The 20,135-nt window shown below is 36.6% G+C and overlaps 1 pseudogene; it reads left to right on the top strand.

Moving 5' to 3' along the window:
* Positions 1-6,590: 6,590 nt before the first annotated feature.
* Positions 6,591-20,135, top strand: part of LOC112653981 (S-formylglutathione hydrolase-like) — a 31,528-nt pseudogene continuing 17,983 nt past the window's right edge.

Below are 20,135 nucleotides of genomic sequence, written 5' to 3'. Positions count from 1 at the left end.
CCGCCCGGGAAGGTTGGTGCAGCTCCTGCTTCTCCGGGACGGGGCTCTCCTGTCCTGGGGACACTCGCCCCAGCCTTACCCTGGCTCCTCGCGGGCCCCTCCCCCTTGGATGCCTTTTGTTTCTTTATTTCTTTTCCCCCGTCTTCTTACCTTGATAGAAGCGCGAACTCTTCTCACTGTAGCCTTCCAGCTGGTCTCTCTTTAAATCTCAGGCCGAATTCATAGATTTTCAGGATGATTTGAAGGTTATCTAGGTAATTTGGTGGGGACAGGTGATTTGGGGACCCTACTCTTCTGCCATCTTGCCCCTCCCACCAACTAATCTGTTCTTAATTACAATTATTATTTTGACACTTTAGAATTTCCATTTTACTCCTTTTTGTTTCTATTCTGTGCTAAAAATTTTAACCTTCCAATCTTTTCCTCTACTTGTTATTATTTTAAAATATATTTATAATAAGATTTTATTTATTTGAGAGACAGGAGAGAGAGAGAGAGAGAGAGAGACCCCACAAGCAGGGAGAGGGGCAGAGGAAGCAGGAGTAGGAGTCTCCCTGCTCCATCCTGGGATCCTGAGATCATAACCTGACCCTAAGGCCAACACTGAATGCACTGAGCCACTCAGCTGCCCCTTAATAGCTATTTATTATTATTCTCTTATCTGGTTTTCCTATGGTTCTTTTTTTAACTTTGTTTTTCACTCTCTTGGGTTTTCTTTTTTTTTTTTTTTTGTACGTATGGAAATTTTTAGTTGAATTCTGGCTTAGTGTAACATGTGTAAAATTTTATTCTGCATAATATTGTCTTCCTTTATCTATTGCTTTTTTGAGCCAGTTATGTTTGGCAGATTGCTTTAATCAATTTAAAGTGATTCAAATTTGAGTCTTTAGGCAGTATAGTATACACAAAAAAGAAATAAAAAGAATCCAGATTAGAAAAGAAGAGGCAAAATTGGCCTGTTTTTCACTTAGCATAATGTGTGCAGGTTCGTGTTTGTTGTAGCATGTGTACTGGGTACTGTATTTTTTATTACCAAGCATTGTTCTATTTATGGTCATATCAAATTTTGTTTACCCTTCATTCATCAATTAATGGGCATTTGAGTTATTTCCACTTTTTGCCATGAACATTGACATACAAGTTTCTGTGTGGACATAACATTTTCATTTATCTTGGCTATATACCTAGGAATGTAATTGCTAAGTGATAACTTTATTAGCTTTTTGAAGAATTACCAAACTGTTTTGCAACTCAGTCACGCCATTTTGCATACCACTCAAGATCTGTGAGGGTTCCAACTTCTCTACATCCTTACCAACACTTAATATTGACCATACTTTTTAATATGGCCATCTTATTAAATGTAAAGTGGTATCTTATCGTGGGTTTGATTTATATTTCCCTTATGACTAATGATGTTGAGCATCTTTTCATTGTAATATTGGTCACTTGTGTATTTTCTTTGGATAAATTTCTATTCAAATTGCCCAATTTTCAGTTGGATTATTTGTCTTTTATTGTTGTTATGGAGTCTTTTTAAATATGTTCTGGACACACATCCCTTATCAGATATATAATCTGCAAATATTTTCTCCCATTGGGTAAATTTTTCTGTTCACCTTCTTGATGGTGTTCATTTTCCATGGTTTTGTTGCAAGTGTATAGAAAGGCAATTGATTTTTATATGTTTATCTTGTATTACTGATTATTCGTAAGCACACTCATCAGTTGAATAACTTTGAGGATCCCTTCAGATTTTCTCTATAGTCTATCATGTCATTTCCAAATAAGGGCACTTTTCATCCTTTATTATTTCCTTTTTCCCCCTTGACTTATACTTTCTAGAAATTCCAGTATTTTATTGAATAATGGTAGCAAGAAGTAGACATAATTTTTCCCCTGATCTTAGAGAGAATGCATTCAATTTTTCATCATTAAATATCATACTACCTTATGGGCTTGGAGATAGATGTTCTTCATCAAGTTGTGAAAGCTTCCCTCCACACCTAATTTTCTAAGTTTATATCATAAATAGATGTCCAATTTTTTCAAATGCTTTTTATGTTTGACTATGACCATGTGATTTTTTCTTTGATATGTTGATGTTAGACTACATTGATTTTTGATCATTGAACTAGCTTTGCATCTATGGAATAAATCCCATTTGGTCATACCACAATATTTTTAATATATTCTTGAATTCTATATGATCATATTTTTGCAAAGAATTTGCATCTATAATATAGAGAGGTACTTTGTAGATTTCATTTTGGTATTGTCTTTGTCTAATTTTATCAGGATTATTGGCCTCATAAAATAAAGAAGCATTTTCTTTTTCTTTTCCCTGAAAGATGTGTGGAATTGGTGTTAAATCTTAAAGCATCTTGTGGAATTTGACAGCATATTCACCCAAGTTTGGACATTACTTTACAGTAGTAAAGGAAATGTTTCTCTTTACATTTCTATTTTTTTTCTATTCCACATATTGAATTATCTATTTCAGGGATACCGGTTAACTCTATTGTGTAGATCTCTTCCTTATCTGTATTAACTATGATTATTTTTAGAGCTTTCCTCAATTCTAATATTTTCCAGCCATTGCTAGTTTATTCTGTATCTTTTCCAATAAATTTAAGTCCATAGTAGATTTTAGGTCTCACAATTTTCATAGCCTTTTCCTCTCATTTTTTTATAATCTTGGATTTCTTCTATGTGTGTATGTTATTTTTTTACGATTTTTAAAATTTATTTACTCATGAGAGACAGAGAGAGAGAGAAAGAAAGAAAGAAAGAAAGAAAGAAAGAAAGAAAGAAAGAAAGAAAGAAAGAAAGAGAGGCAGAGACACAGGCAGAGGGAGAAGCAGGCTCCACACAGGGAGCCCAACCCAGGACTCGATCCTAGCTCTCCAGGATCACACCTTGGGCTGAAGGCGGCCCCAAACCCCTGAGCCACCCAGGCTGCCCTGTGTATACATATATACATATGTATTTATGTCATAGGGTAGCTCTATTTTTAACTTGAGGAATCTCCATGCTGTTTTCTAGAGTGGCTATTACAGTTTGCATTCCCATCAACAGTGCAAGAGGGTTCCCTTTTCTCCATATCCTTTCCAACATTTGTTGTTTCCTGTTTTGTTCATTTTCACCATTTTCACTGAAGTGAGATGGTATCTCATTGTGGTTTTCATTTGTATTTCCCTGATGGCAAATGATGAGGAGCATTTTCTCATGTGCTTTTGGCCATGTGTATGTCTTCTTTGGTGAAACTTCTGTTCATGTCTTTTGCCCATTTCATGATTGTGCTTTTTGTTTCTTGGGTGTTGAGTTCTTTATAGATCTTAGATACTAGCCCTTTATCTGGTAGGTCATTTGCAAATATCTTCTCCCATTTGGTAGATTGTCTCTTAGTTTTGTTGACTGTTTCTTTTGCTGTGCAAAAGCTTTTTATCCTTATAAATTCCCAATAGTTCATTTCTGCTTTTGTTTCCCTTGCCTTCATAGATTTATCTTGCAGGAAGTTACTGTGGCCAAGTTCAAAAAGTTGTTGCCTGTGTTCTCCTCTAGGATTTTGATGGGTTATTGTCTCACATTTAGATCTTTCAGCCAGTTTGAGTTTGTCTTTGTGTATAGTATAAGAGAATGGCCAGTTTCATTCTACTGCATATAGCTGTCCTATTTTCCCAGCACCATTTATTGAAGAGACTGTCCTTTTTCCAGTGGATATTCTTTCCTGCTTTGTCAAATATTAGTTCACCATAAAGTTGAGGGTCCACTTCTGGGTTCCCTATTCTGTTCTGATCTATGTGTCTGTTTTTGTGCCAATACCATACCAATATCCCTGATAGACATGGATGCAAAAATTCTCGCCACGATACTAGCCAATAGAAGCCAACAGTGTGTTAAGAGTATTATTCACCATGACCAAGTGCGATTTATCCCCAGGATACAAGGGTGGTTCAACACTTGTAAAACAATCAACGTGATAGATCACATCAATAAGAGATAAAAACAGAACCATATGATCCTCTCAATAGATGCAGAGAAGACATTTGACAAAATGTAGTATCCATTCCTGATCAAAACCCTTCAAAGTGTAGATGGAACATTCCTCAATATCTTAAAAGCTATTTACGAAAAGCTCACAGTGAACATCATTCTCAATGGGGAAAATAGGAGAGCCTTTCCCCTAAGATTAGGAATATGACAAGGATGTCCACTCTCACCACTGTTATTCAACATTGTACCAGAAGTTCTAGCTTCAGCAATCACAACAAAAGGAAATAAAAGACATTCAAATTGGCAGAGACATGAAACTGTATATATAAAACCCAGAAGACTCCACCTTAAGATTGCTAGAACTCATACAGCAATTCAGCAATGTAGCAGGATACAAAACCAATGGCCAGAAATCAGTGGCATTTCTATACACTAACAATGAAACTGAAGAAAGAGAAATTAAGGAATCAATCCCATTTATAATTTCACCCAAAAGCATAGGATACCTAGGAATAAACCTAGCCAAAGAGGTAAAGGATCTATAACCTAAAAACTACAGAACGCTTCTGAAAGTAGTTGAGAAAGACATGAGATGGATAAACACTCCATGCTCATGGATAGGAAGAATAAATATTGTGAAAATGTCTATGCTACCCAAGGAAATTTATACATTTAATGCAATCCTTATCAAAATACCATGGACTTTCTTCACAGAGTTGGAACAGATAATCTTAAGATTTGTGTGGAATCAGAAAAGACCGGAATCACAAGAGGAATATTTCAAAAGAAAACCAGTGCCGGGGACATCACAATGCTGGATTTCAAGCTGCATTACAAAGCTGTGATCATCATTTTTCACTTTTTGCTGTCCTGTATATGCATAATGACCAAATCCTTGCTTTTTAAAAAGTCTCACTTATCTTAAAGTTTGTGGTTGTATTTAAAGCTCCTATCTGCTGCAGTTAGTACAGATGTATTCTAGTAGACATTACTCCAAAATTGTTTGAGATATTTGTCTTTCCTTTCAAGCTGCAGTTAAGCATTTCAATTTACATTCTCTGTACACTTTTTAAATAGCTTAGACCCTGGCCTGGAGATGAGGAAAATCTTTGTAAAACAACCTTGAGCTCTTGGTTAAAGGCCTGAGGTCTGCCCTTCCCTCTCACCCTGGGAAAAATACTTCTGAGGACTATGCTTCATTCTCCCAACTCCATATTTTGCCTCAAAATTTGGCATATTTCTGACAGCCCTTCCTGCTTCTGCAGAAAAATAGTGTATAAGGGCTTCATGATTTCTCCCCCTCAATCTCCTTACTCACTATTTATTCACATATCCATTTTTTTTAAGGTGCCTATTAAGTGATGGCCCATCAGTATTGTTCATGTCATTATAATCCTAAATTGTTTTCCATGGGACCCTGTTTTTTTTTTCTTTCCTAACAACAAAATGCAAACCATTTAGGAAGAGAAAGAGTTGAACATTTTCATTTATAAGCTGAAGAATCATTTTCAAAGAAAGATAGTTTGAAGATTGGCCCCTAAAATGATAATAATTGTGAGGAAAAATGCCTAGAGAATAGAGGCGAAAACTCTAGAACATAGGATTTGAGGTTGAAAGGAAATACAGATTTTTCTTTAGGACAAGTTGAATATGGGGAGTCTGGGTGGCTCAGTCAGTTAAGTGTCTGACTCTTGATATCATTTCAAGTCATGATCTCAGGATCACAATCTCAGGGTCATGAGATTGTGTTGAGCTCCATTTTGGGCATGGAACCTGCTTGAGATTCTCTCTTTCACTCTTCCTCTGCCCCCTCTCCTGCCTCTCTCACTTTCTTTCTGTCTCTCAAACAAAAACAAAAAACAAAGTCAAAACAGACAGGAATAACATTAGTGACATTAGTATAAAGAGTTGGAATTTCAACTTGCAACTTATGTTTTGGATAAATCCAAAGTCTGAGCACTATCAAAAATACTTTCTGTACATCTCCATGTTTACTGTAACTATCATCTTTACCCTTTATCCTATGAACACTTTCAGATACCTAATAAAGTATAAATATGCTTGTATTTTAGAGGCCTTTGACATTCAAAGATGTTTATGTGGACTTTACCAAGAGAGACTGAAGCCAGCTGTCTGAACCCTCCACGGAGGACTCTGTATAGAGAAATGATTTTGGAGAACTATAAGAGTCTGGTCTCAACTGGTAAGGAAAACTTTCTTTTTATTACTGGACCTCCTACTAAAGGATCATTATTTCCTTAGTTGTTAGAAGTCGTGAGTTATCAGGGGTTTCCCTCAGCTGGGATTTAGTCTCAAAGACCAATGGGTTCAAATCCAGTTGGTCACCAAGACAAGATGATATTTCTAATTTAATTGGCCTCAGATAAATTGTCTTTATTTTTAAGAGTTGATTTGAAGAAATTCTCTATCTTGCCTCTCTCTGACACCTTCCTATAGCCATTTTCAGAGGGCAGAAATATTAAGTGGCATTGATTGAATTTTCAAATATTTTTTTGTATCTTTATTTCCTCATGAGTAGGATGTTAGCCCTTCAAAGACAATGTTATCTCTCAACTGGAGCTAGAAGAGAAGACATGGATGATGAAGAGAGAACCCCTGCGAAGAAGTTTTCTAGGTGAGAATAGGGAGCATGAAGTTCTTGCAACTGGTGAATAAAGAAGGCATTTCTTTAAATATTGGCTGAGTAATTTATCTCAAAGGCATCTGTATTTTCACTTATTCTTTATCCCTCTATTGTATTGGTTTCTCTTTAATATTTTTCAGGGAAAGGTGTTTTCTTCCTTAATTTAAAAGTTTACATCTTCTTTTATCAAGATCCTTATCTCTCTTTTGTCTTACCCATCTCTTTCTCTCTGTGACTTTACTCTCTTCTGGAAGGATCTCACAGTACACCAAACAGAAAGAAAAATACCACAAACGTTTTTTTAAAAAGGTATTTTGCATTCAAACTTATGAAATCTAAAGTTAAATAGAAAATCTTGAAGGCATCAGAGAGTGAGAACAGGGAATAAATATAAATTTCTACCAAGGAACTAGCATAATAATTACAACAGACTTCTCAACTAAAACCAGGTACACATGAAGACAATGAATTAACAATGTTGAAAGAAAGAAAAAAAGGTCAATCAAGATTTCTTTATCTTTATCCACTGCATATATCTTCCAAAGGAAAAATAAGACAGTCTCAGACAAACACTGAGGAATTTATTGCCAGGTAACCTAATCAGCTATAAATACTTAACAATTCTTCAGGCAGAGGAATAGGATATAGCTCGAAACTTTTCTCTACACAAAAAGGTGAAGATCATCAAAAATCGAGCGAATAAAGATAAAATTTTCTTACTTTTAATTACTCTAAAATGTTATTTAAAGCAATAACAGTGACAATGTATTGGATGTTTTAACATATGTAAAAGCAAACTGTAAGACAACAGTGTGCAATGGAAGAAAGGAATAATTATAAAGTTCTAATATGAATAACATGAATTACATGAAGTAGTATAATATTATTTGATGACAGATTTGAATTACTTAAAATGCATATTTTAAATCCTAGGCAACGGGACGCATGGGTAGCTCAGCAGTTGAGCATCTGCCTTTGGCTCAGGGCATGATCCTGGAGTCCCAGGATCAAGCCCCACATCTGGCTTCCTGCATGGAGTCTGTTTCTCCCTCTGCCTATGTCTCTGCCTCTCTCTCTCTCTCTCTCTCTCTGTGTGTCTCTCATGAATAAATCAATAAAATCTTTAAAAAATAAATCCTAGACAACAATTACAGTTTTTAAAAAGAAGAATAAATAATGAATAGAAGAGATAACATGGACTTATAAAAAAATGCTCAATTGAAACCAGAAAAAAAGAAAAGAGGAAAACAAGAAACAATAAACAAGTAGGAAAAAGAGAAAAAAATAAGGAAAAAAGACAACAGCAAGGGAGATTGTGGATTTTAATTTACTACATCAGTATACACTTTAAATGTGAGTGATATAAATACACCTGTTAAGAAACAGACATTGGAGAAGGAAAGGCCAATTATACACAAATTCATATTTATAAAACAAAAAAAAGATTTATATAGCTTGAAAACTAAATAAGGAAAATACTAAAAAATATGGAGTAGCTATAGAAATTTCAATCAAACTAGGTTTCAGAATAAAAATGCTAATCATAGGGGTGCCTGCATAGCTCAATCAGTTGGGCATCTGCCTTCAGCTCAGGTCATGATCCTGGGGTTCAGAATCAAGTTCCACATCAGGCTCCCTGCTCAGTGAGGAGTCTACTTCTCCCTCTCTCTGTCTCTCCCTTCCACTTGTGCACTCTCTCTTCCTCTCAACTAAATAAATAAAATCTTTTAAAATAAATAAATATCACAAAGGGGTGCCTGGGTACCTCAGTCAGTTAAGCATCAGACTCGATTTCACTCGTCCTGATCATAGTGTTGTGAGATAAAGCCCTGTGTTGGGCTGTATGCTGGGCATGGAGCCTACTTAAGATTATCTTTATCTCTCTCCCCCTATCTCTCTTTCTCCCTCCCCCCCCCAGAAAAAAAGAGATTACCACAGAAACATAGGGATATTACGTAATTTTAAGGAACCAAATCTCCAAGAACACATAACAATCTTAAACCTGTATGCATTTAATAACAGACCTTCTATTATATATGAAGTAAAATCTCATGAATCTGAAAGGAAAAATAGATAAATTCACAAATTGGCAATTATAGTTGGAGACTTAGCACTTCTCTCTCAGAACAAACTGGAAAATCAATAAGAATATAAATAACCTGAATAGTGCCATTGATCAATTTGGCTTATTAAAATTTATATTCTGTATAAATTTTAATTGTATAAATTAAGTGTATAAATTTAAAATGTATAAATTTTAAATGTATAAATTTAAAATGTATTTAATGTATAAATTCCATGTATATTCTCAAGTATACATGGAACATTCACAAGATATATCACATTCTTGGACATAATACATAACAAATTTAAAATAAAAATTAACTGCAAAAAGTCCATTTTTCTTTCAATAACTATTTGAAAATAGAATGACTTAAGGAGTATATCTAGATTATGGTGACCTGAATATAATACCATATTGGAGAAACTACTTAAGAAAAATAACAATAGGGATCCCTGGGTGGCGCATCGGTTTGGCGCCTGCCTTTGGCCGAGGGCGCGATCCTGGAGACCCGGGATCGAATCCTACGTCGGGCTCCCGGTGCATGGAGCCTGCTTCTCCCTCTGCCTGTGTCTCTGCCTCTCTCTCTCTCTCTCTCTGTGACTATCATAAAATAAAAATAAAAATTAAAAATTAAAAAAAAGAAAAATAACAATATTTAATATAAAATTAGCTACCAAGTTGATATGTAAATAGGTGAATTGGAGAGATGTTGGTCCTGAGGTAAATTTACAACTAGATGATATATAAATTCTGAATACCTAATGCACAGATTAGTTATTATGATCAACTTTACTGTATTATATACTTCAACATTTCCAGAAGACTAGATCATAAATGTTATTGACACAAAAATAAATGACAATTATGAAAAAGGTAGTGGTTTTAGCTAAAGCTACAGTGCTGATCATATTGCAATATAAGTGCATCAAATCAACAAGTGAACCTTATATTTACATAATGTTATACATCAATTAATCTCAATAAAATATATAAATGATAAAGAAAATAGTGTGATAAATTACAACTTATAAAATTGTATGCTCTATGTATACTTTCTAACAATAGAGAACTTCTGATTTAATTAATCCTTTAAGAAAAGTGAATCCTCTATTTATAGTGACACATAGTTGATGATTAAAGGATTTGTTTTCATTACAGGCTAGCTTCTGCCTCTGTGCACTGTAAGTCTTCCTTCTCCTATGCCATCGTGTACCAGGCACTGGAGGACATGTAAAATGAAATTCAGCCTCATAATGAAATATATCCTATAATTTTTTTATCATGTGACTGAGGGAGTTGGTAAGGATGAGTAGAAGTATTCTGAGAAACTATTTCAACCCTGAGATGACTAGTGATAATCTAACTGTATGTTTAGTGAAAGTGAACAACATAATACATTACAAACTAAACATGTGTGATTAACTTTTTTCTTACCTAGATTTGATACTATTCGATGTAAGAATTGTACAGGGAAGAAGTTAGAGCAGAAAGGCACAGAAGTGGCAGGGGAGCTAAGATGGCAGTGTAGTAGGAAGACCTTAGGCTTGCCTCATTCCAATTAGATAACCATCAAATCATTTTTGAATATCCAAGAAATTGACCTGAGGACTGACATACAAACTATACAACTAGAGGGAGAAAAGAGACCACATCAAGGATGGTAGGGAGTGTGGAGACCTAGTTTGGGGGAGGAAAAGATTATATATTCTGTGGAGGGGAGAGAGCCCTGGTTGTGAAGAGAGAGAGAGAGATTGGAGCATACAGAGGAATGCACAAGGAGACCACTTCTCCAAAGCCATTGTCTGGGAAAACGAGGCTGATTTTTTGTGTTTTTGCAACCTTTCAGCAGGCTTGGCTGGGAGAGAGGCTTGTGGGTGCTGTCCTATACCTGGAGAGAAGGAACACAAGAAACTCTGGGGCATATGACGCAGTCTGAATATCTCTTGAGGTACATGGGGAGAGACGGTTCATTTTTCTTGATGTGAGGTAAAACATCTTCACACATCTGTGAGAGGTGGCATTCTCAGAGTCACCTCTCTAGGGACAAAAGATCTGTCTGGCACCATTTCCCTTCCCTGCCATTCAGCATAGGTACAGAGACACCTGCTGAGGGCAGCTAACCTGGACACTGGCTGTTTAGCCTGCTTTGCTCCAAATCACATGTTCCTGCACTCTGGCATAACTTCTCTATCTCAACATGGCAGGACTCTCCCCAGATGCCCAGCTCAGGCCCCTGCCACATCAGATCCCTAATGTTTGGAGTTTTATAATCAGGGGGCATCTGGGTGACTCAGTCAGTTAAGTGTCTGACTCTTGGTCTCAGCTCAGGTTCTGACCTCATCATCATGAGATTGAGCCCCACAACAGGCTCCAAGCTCATCATGGACTCTACTTGTTTCTCTATCTCTCTCTTTCAAAAATACATATATATTTTTTAAAAGTCTGCATGCTTGGCTGGGATAGAGCCCAAAGTACACTGCACTGCTCCAGGCAGGCAAGCAGTGGAGAGACAGTGTGAAAATAGCAATCTGAAAAATGCCTGGGTCTCACAAGGAGAAATGATTCACTTTTCTGGGGGTGCTTCCCTGAGAGCAGCAAGCACGAAGATCCTTCTCTGGGGACAAGGGAGCTAGCTGGTGCCATTACCCACTGCCACCTCTTATTGTAAACCAACATCAACAAACAGCACAGTGCCAAAACTACTTACCCTACTTATACCAAGTCCCCCTGTTGCTCCCCCCGCCACACATACTCTGCTGCTACAGCTTTTCTCTGGAAAGTGTGCTTAAGGACAAGTTCAGTGATTCCTTTCCCAAAAGACAAGCAGAAATTCCCACATGCACCACATTTACAGACAAGAATTATGCAAGTATTCAGTGCTAGTGGAAGTAACATCAGATCACATATAACAAGCATAGAGAGTACACTTATTTAAAACTCACCACACTCTGGCCAAGGTACAAAAAGTGCCCATTGCAGGCAAGGAGAAGCTCTGAAGGCAAGGAGAGCCTCTGCAGATTGCTGGCCTGGCGGGTAGAGCAGCCAGAGCATAGCAGCACAGTGCATGCAGCACACACTAGAAACTCTTCCTGAAGTGCCAGGCCCTGGATACTATATGAACTCTTCTTCATAAAGCCATTACTTTCAGAACAGAAAACATAACAGGTTTTCTATCACACAGAAGAAGCCAGACACTTAGATAAAATGCCAAGACAGAGGAATTTATCCCAAAAGAAAAAGAAAAGAAAAGAGAAGAAAAGAAAAGAAAAGAAAAGAAAAGGTCAAGCCAGAGATCTAATTGAATCAGTAATATTACTGATGTGGAATTGAAAGCATAAGGATACTCACTGGGCTTGAGAAAAGCATGGAAAACATCAGGGAAATTCTTACCACAAAGATAAAAGTAAAAAAAAAGGCAGAAATGAAAAATACCTGAGTTTTCAAAACTGATTGGTGTAAAGACAACAAGGATGAAAGAAGAGGAATGAATAAGTGATATAGTAGAACAAATAATGGAAAATAAGGAGGCTGAATGAAAGGAGAATTATCTAAAGGAGTAGACAGGGAACTCAATAATTTCATCAAATATGATAACATTCATATCATAGAGCTCCCAGAAGAAGAGAGAGAAAAGCAGGAAGGTATATTTGAGGAAATATTCCAACTTACCTAATCTTGGGGAAAAAAAGAAATATTCAAGTAAGGGAGGCACAGAGACTTTCCATTAAAGTCAGCAAAAGCAAGACAACACTAAGACATATTGTAACTAAATTTGCAAAATAAGGATAATAATAATAAGGAAAACACCCTAAGAGAAGCAAGACAAAAGAATTCTCTAACTTACAAGGGATATGTAAGGCTAGCTGGAGCTCTCTCTTAGAAATATGACAAGCCAGGGGGAGTGGCATGATATATTCAAGTTGCTAAAAGGGGAAAAAACGCAGCTAGGAATATTCTATCCAGCAAGACTATCATTCAGAAGAGGAGAGATAGAGCTTACCAGACAAATAAATATAAAGGTGTTCATGACCACTAAACCAGACCTGCAAGAAATATTACAGGGGACTCTTTGAATGGGAAAGAAAGACCAAAAGTGAGAAAGATAAGAAAGGAACAGAGAAAATATCCAGAAACAATGAAAAAACAAGTGATAAAATGGCACTAAATACAAAAATATCACAAATTACTTTGAGTTAATTGGACTAAATGCTCCAATCAAAACACATGGGGCATCAGAATGGATTTAAAAAAGACCCATCAAAATTTTGTAGAGGACTCATTTTATACCTAAAGGACTCATTTTATACCTAAAGACACCAGGAGATTGAAAGCGAGGGGATGGAGAAATATTTATCATGCAATAGACATCAAATGAAAGCCAGAGTAGCAATACTTCTATCAGAAAAACTGCAACCTAAACCAAAGTCTGTAACAAAAGATGAAGAAGGGTACTGTGTCATAAAAAGGGGACTATCCAATATGAAGATCTAACAATTGTAAATATATATGCACCAACATGAGAGCAACCAAATATATAAAAACAACTAATAACAAATGTAAAGGACCTCACTGATAACAAAACAATAATAGTAAGGGACTCTAACACCTTACTTATATCAATAGACATTAAGAAGAAAATCAACTAGAAAACAATGGCTTTGAATGACACACTGAACCAGATGGGCTTAACAAGCATACTCAGAATATCTCATCCTAAAGCAATAGAATACACATTCTTATCAAGTGTACATTGGACATTCTCCAGAATAAATATATTAGGTCACAAATCAAGCATCAACAAGTACAAAAAGATTGAATTCCTAGAAATATGTAAATCACCAAAACTGAAACAGGAAGAAATAGAAGATTCGAACAGACTGATAACTAGCAGATAAATCAATAATCAAAAATCTCCCAACAAACAAAATTTGAGGGCACATAGATTCCTAGGGAATGTCTACCAATCATCTAAATAAGAGTTAATATGGCTAGAGTTATGATGGTGGAACAGCAGGGGGACCCTGTTTGTCTCCTCCCTGGAATACAACTAGTTATTAGGTTCTGAACACCTGATAAATCAATGGGAGAACTGGTAAAACAAATACTTCAGGTTTAAAAGTAGAAAAGGGAATGGTTTGGGGGAAGGCATGAGGTATGGAGACCCAAATTCTGTGTGATATAGCTGAGGAAATGGTGGTGGGGAGGGAGCCTGCTTAAGGAGGCTACCACAAAGTATTATTAACAGTGGAGCATGAAATCAGAACATTTAGAATTCTGCTATGGTGAGGAATGTGCTTGGCTTAAAGGTGCTCAGATGGCGAAGCAGGGCAGAATTCCAGGTATGACAGCAAGGTCTGAGGATCTCCTGTGTCACAAGAAGAATGGGTGGCACCTAAGTGTAGTACCATCCCCAGGCATAGGAGCATGGAAGCCAGCTAAGGATAGCAAGGCTAGGTGCCAGCTTTCTGTTGTGTTGCCATGAACTATGAACCACTGTGCAGTCATGCAGCTGCTTTCCTGGGAGGGTTCTAGCAAAAGGCAGAAGTGTGGTAATACCCTCCCTAGGAGGATCAGCCCAGGACCACACATGGGTATCCCTAAAATTTGGAGTTCTGAAATTTAATGGCATGCCTGAGATACAAAAGCTCACACAGAGCTAGGGTGAACACAGAGTTCTGAAACGCGGAGATAATAGTTATTGATTGCTCCTCTGTGAGGGCTCACTGAAGAGTGGGGGATGCTCTGGGGCTGGAGAGAGGAGCATAACCATATTATTCCCACCCATCAGTGCTGAAAGCCTTCAGAGGGTGAAACAGAGCCAACTAGCATAGTCTGGAGCTGCTTACACCAAGCCTTATAGCCCTTAGCCCTGGAGACACATTTCCACTAAGGCAAATCCACCTAAGAATCAGGACAAAAGGCCCTCCGACCAAAAGACCAGCACAAACAACTCACACAAAATTTACTAATCATAGAGAGATGCAAAGCGTCAGTTCTAGGGGAAAATAGTATCTAGCATCCTTTGTACTTTTAGTCTTTACTTTTTTTCCAGTTATTTTCTTTTTTTTAATTCTTTTTAATTCTTTTCTGTTTTAATTTTATATATACTTTATATATTTTAAGTTTTTGTTTCTTTTCATTGTATTTTATTTTATATATACATAAGATATATATTTTTCTTCCTTTCTTATTTTGGGATCTAGTTTCTTTTAACAAATGAACCAAAACACACAGAATCTATGTTTTTTTATGTGGTGTTTATTTTGTTTTGCTGTGAGTGTGGTTGTTTTTGTTGTTTTATCTTTTTTTTTTCTTTTCTGGACAAAATGTCAAGACAGAGAAATTCACCCTAAAAGAAAGGAGGTAGTACTCTAACAGCCAGCAATTTAATCAATATAGATCAAAGTAAAACGTCTGGACTAGAATTTAAAACAATGATTATACACAATGGAATATTATTTAGCCATTAGAAATGATGAATACTCACCATTTGCTTCAACGTGAATAGAACTGGAGGGTATTATGCTGAGTGAAGTAAGTTAATCAGAGAAGGACAAACATATGGTTTCACTCATATGGGGAATATAAAAAGTAGTGAAAGGGATTATAGGGAAAAGGAGAGAAAATGAGTGGGAAAAATCAGAGAGGGTGACAAACCATGAGAGACTCCTGACTCTGGGAAATGAACAAGGGGTAGGGAAGGGGAGGTGAGCGGGAGGATGGGGGACTGGATGATGGGAACTGAGGGGGGCACTTGACGGGATGAGCACTGGGTGTTATATTATATACTGCCAAATCAAACTCCAATAAAAAATATAGAAAAAAATGAATATAACAATGATGATAAGGATACTAGATGGGCTTGAAAAGAACACAGAAGACACTAAAAAATCTCTTACTGTACACTTAAAAGAACTAAACCCTAGTCAGGCCGAAATAAAAAATGCCATACTCAAGATGCAGTCCTAAATGGAGACCATAAAAAACAAGGATGAATGAAGCAGGGAGAACGAATTAGTAATATAGAAGATAAAATTATGGAAAATAATTAAGCTGGAAAGAAGAGGGAAAGAAAAACTGTAAGATCACAAAGACAGACTTAGGGAACTCAACGATTTCATAAAGGAAATAAAAATATCCATATCATAGGAGTCCCAGAAGAAAACAGTGGGAAAAAGAGGTGGAAAGTTTATTGAACAAATTAAAGCTAAAAACTTCCCTAATCTGGGGAAGGAAATAAGCATTCAAGTCCAAGGCGCACAGAGAACCCTTCTCAAAGTCAACAAAAATAGGTCGACACCATGACTTACTATACTAAAACTTGCAAATTACAAAGATAAAGAGAAAAGCCTGAAAGAAGCTCAGGACAAGAGGTTTTTAACTTATAATGATAGACACATAAGGCAGGCAACAGACCTGTCCACAGAGATCTGGTAAGACAAAAAGGACTGTCATGATATACTCAATGTGCTAAATGGGAAATATATGCAGCCAAGAATGATTTATTCAGTAAGGCTGTCATTCAGTCAGAAAGAGAAATAGAGTTTCAAAGATACACAAAAAATAAAAGAATTTGTGAACACTAAACCAGCCCTGGACTTTGAGTGTACAGAAAGACCAAAAGTAACAAAGACTAGAACAGAACAGAGACAATCTACAGGAACAAAGAATTTACGGGTAACACAATGGCACTAAATTAATATCTTTCAATAATTACTCTGAATATAAATGGGTTAAATGTTCCAATCAAAACATAGATAGTATCAGATAAATAAGAAACAAAATCTATTGTGATGCCTCAGTATCTCAGTCAGTGAAGCATCTGACTTCTGCTCTGGTCACACTCCCAGCTTCCTCGGATGAGTTCTGCATCTGACTCCCTGCTCAGAAGGGAGTCTGCTTCTCCCTCTGCCACTCCCCTCTCTCACACCCCTCATTCGTGTTCTCTCCCTCTCTCTCTCTCTCTGCTCAGAGGGGAGTCTGCTTCTCCCTCTGCCTCTCCCCTCTCCCACCCCTCACTCATGTTCTCTCTCTCTCTCTCTCTCTCACACACACACAAATAAAATAAAAAAAAATAAAAATAAATAAATAAACAAATAAATAAACAAACAAAATATTTTTAAAAAGACCCTGAATGAAGTAAGTCAATTGGAGAAGGAAATCATCATATGGTTTCACCCATATGGGGAATATTAAAAAAATAGTGAAAGGGATTATGGGGGAAAGGAGAGAAAATGAGCGGGAAAAATCAGAGAGGGTTACAAACCATGAGAGACTCCTAACTCTGGGAAAAAAACAAGGGGTGGTAGAAGGGGAGGTGGGCAGGGGGATGGGGTGACTGGGTGACAGGCACTGAGGGGGCACTTGATGGGATGAGTACTGGTTGTTATACTCTATGTTGGCAAATCAAACTCCAATAAAAAAATATACATATAAAAAAGTAAAAACAAAAAGGACCCATCAATATGCTGCTTACAAGAGACTCTTAAGACCCAAAAGCACCTCAAGATTTAAAATGAGAGGGTGGAGAACCATTTGTCATGCTAATGGACATCAAAAGAAAGCCAGAATAGCCTTATATCAGGTGGATTATATATTATGTTATTATATATATTATATATTAAACATGCTATAACAATATTAAATATTTGGAGTATGATAATTATGTTTGCTTTGTTGTTATTAAGTGAAAATTCTTATACTTGGGAAACGTGCTAAATTATTTCAGGGTGAACAATTAGGAGATCTCCAACCAACTTCCAAATAATGGAGTTAAAATATATACATTGAAACTTTTAAATTTTATTTATTTATTTATTTATTTATTTATTTATTTATTTATTTATGAAAGACACAGAGAGAGGCAGAGACAGGCAGAGAAAGAAGCAGACTCTGTGCAGGGAGCCCAATGTGGGACTCGATCCCAGGACCCCAAGGTCATTACCTGAGCCAAAGGCAGATGCTTAACTGACTGAGCCACCCAGATATGCTAAAAATTTTTAACTTTTTATTTAAATTAATTATAATTAATATACTATATTATTAGTTTCAGAGGTAGAATTCAGTGATTCATCAGTTGCACACAACACCCAGTGCTCATTACTTCAAGTGTCCTCCTTAATGCCAATCACCTAATTACCCCATCGTGCCACCCACCTCCCCTCCAAAAACCCTGTTTGTTCTCTATTTTTAAAAGTCTCTATGGTACATAACCCTCTGTGGTTTTATCCTATTTTATTTTTCCTTCCCTTCCCATATATTCATCTGTTTTGTTTCTTAAATTCCACAGATGAGTAAAATCATGTGGTTTTTGCTTTTCTCTGACTGGCTTATTTTCACATAACATATACCATCGAGTTCCATCTATGCCATTACTGATGTTAAAATTTCATTGTTTTTAATAACTGAGTAATATTTCATTGTGTGTTTGTGTATGCATATGGAAAAAATATGTACATATATGTATATATGCACAATGGAGTATGCACAGTGGAATATTACATATATACTTATATATATGTGTGTATGGAATATATATTATATATATGCATGTGGAATATGTATATATTCCTATATGTGTGTGTATGCATGTGTTTGTGTGTGTGTGTATATATATATATACACATTCACATATATACCACATCTTCTTTATCCATTCATCTTTCAATGGACATATAGTCACTTTCCATATTTTGGCTAGTGTGGATATTGCTGCTATAAACTTTGGGGTGCAGGTGCCCCTTTGGATCATTACATTTGTATCTTTTGAATAAATGCCTAGTAGTAAAATTGCTGGGTCATAGGGTAGCTCTATTTTTATCTTTTGGAGGAATCTTCATACTGGTTTCCAGAGTAGCTACACCAGTTTGCATTCCCACCAACAGCATGAGTGTTCCCCTTTCTCCACATCCTCACCAATATCTGTTGCTTCCTGAGTTATTAATTTTAGCCATTCTGACAGATGTGAGGTGGTATCTCATTGTGGTTTTGATTTGGATTTCCCTGATGCCAAGTAATGCTGAGCATTTTTTTCTGTGTCTGTGGGACATTTTTATATCTTCTTTGGAGAAATATCTGTTCAGGTCTTCTATCTATTGCTTGATTGTATTATTTGTTTTTGGGGTTGGGTTTTGATAAGTTCTTTATAGATTTTGGATACTAACCCTTTATCAGATATGTCATTTGGAAATATCTTCTGCAATTCCATAAGCTGCCTTTTAGTTTAATTGATTACTTCCTCCACTATACAAAAGTTTTCCATCTTGTTGAAGTTCCAGTAGTTCATTTTTGCTTTTGATTCCCTTGCCTCCCTATATAATATGTCTACTAAGAAGTTGCTAAGGTTGAGGTCAAAGGGGGTTTCTGCCTGTTTTATTCTCTAGGATTTTGATGGTTTCCTGTTTCACATTTAGTCTTTCACTCATTTTGAGTTTATTTTTGTGTATGGTGGAAGAAAGAGGTCCAATTTTATTCTTCTGCATGCAGCCATCCAATATTCCCAAAACTATTTGTTGAGGAGACTTTCTTCTTTCTCTTGGATATTCTTTCCTGCTTTGTTGAATATTAATTGACCGTAGAGTTTGGGGTCCATTTCTGGGTTCTCTATTCTGTTCCCTTGATCTATATGACTTTTTTGTGCCAGTACCTTACTCTCTGGTTTATTACAGCTTGAAGTCTGGAACTGTGATGCCTCTAACTTTAGTTTTCCTTTTCAACATTACTTTGACTATTTAGGGGTCTTTTTAAAATAAATTTATTTTTTATTGGTGTTCAATTTGCCAACATACAGAATAACACCCAGTGCTCATCCCATCAAGTGCCCCCCTCAGTGCCCGTCACCCATTTACCCCACCCCCCACCCTCCTCCCCTTCCACTACCCCTAGTTTGTTTCCCAGAGTTAGGAGTCTTAATTACACCTGCATCTTAAGGGTTGATGTCAGCATAGGATATAGACATCATTACTAGCAGTAGTGGCAGTTGGTCACACTTCACGAAAGCCAGTGACTGCATTCATTGGTTATCCTCTGAGGGCAGTTGCTATTTGGTAGATAAAACCCTCCACTTGATTAACAATCTTGATAAAAGAGACTTAGTAAGGTTCTTCAAATTAGCTGTCCTTGCTGGTAGGACAGTGTCTATGACAGATTACAATGGATGGTGTTTTCCTTGTAAATTGTGAGCCCACTGGTAAGGATTACTGATGCAAATAGTTGATGGTATTGTTTCTGTGTATTTATTTGTATGTTCAGGATTTTGTTTAAAAAAAATAAGGAACTGGATAATAGGCTTAAACCTCTGTATGCACATCAGGCAGCTTCCTTCCTGGCGCTAAACTTATCAGAACACAGAGACTGGAGCAGATTGCTGATAACATCGCTGCCACTTTTCACTGTCTGCCATAATAGATTCAAAGCTGTGTGATGACTTTC

Source organism: Canis lupus, chromosome 3 (assembly GCF_003254725.2).
Source record: "Canis lupus dingo isolate Sandy chromosome 3, ASM325472v2, whole genome shotgun sequence".
In the NCBI taxonomy this organism is placed as follows: Eukaryota; Metazoa; Chordata; class Mammalia; order Carnivora; family Canidae; genus Canis; species Canis lupus.
The sequence above is the reverse complement of the archived record's forward strand: the minus strand, read 5'-3'. Positions and strand labels throughout refer to the sequence as shown.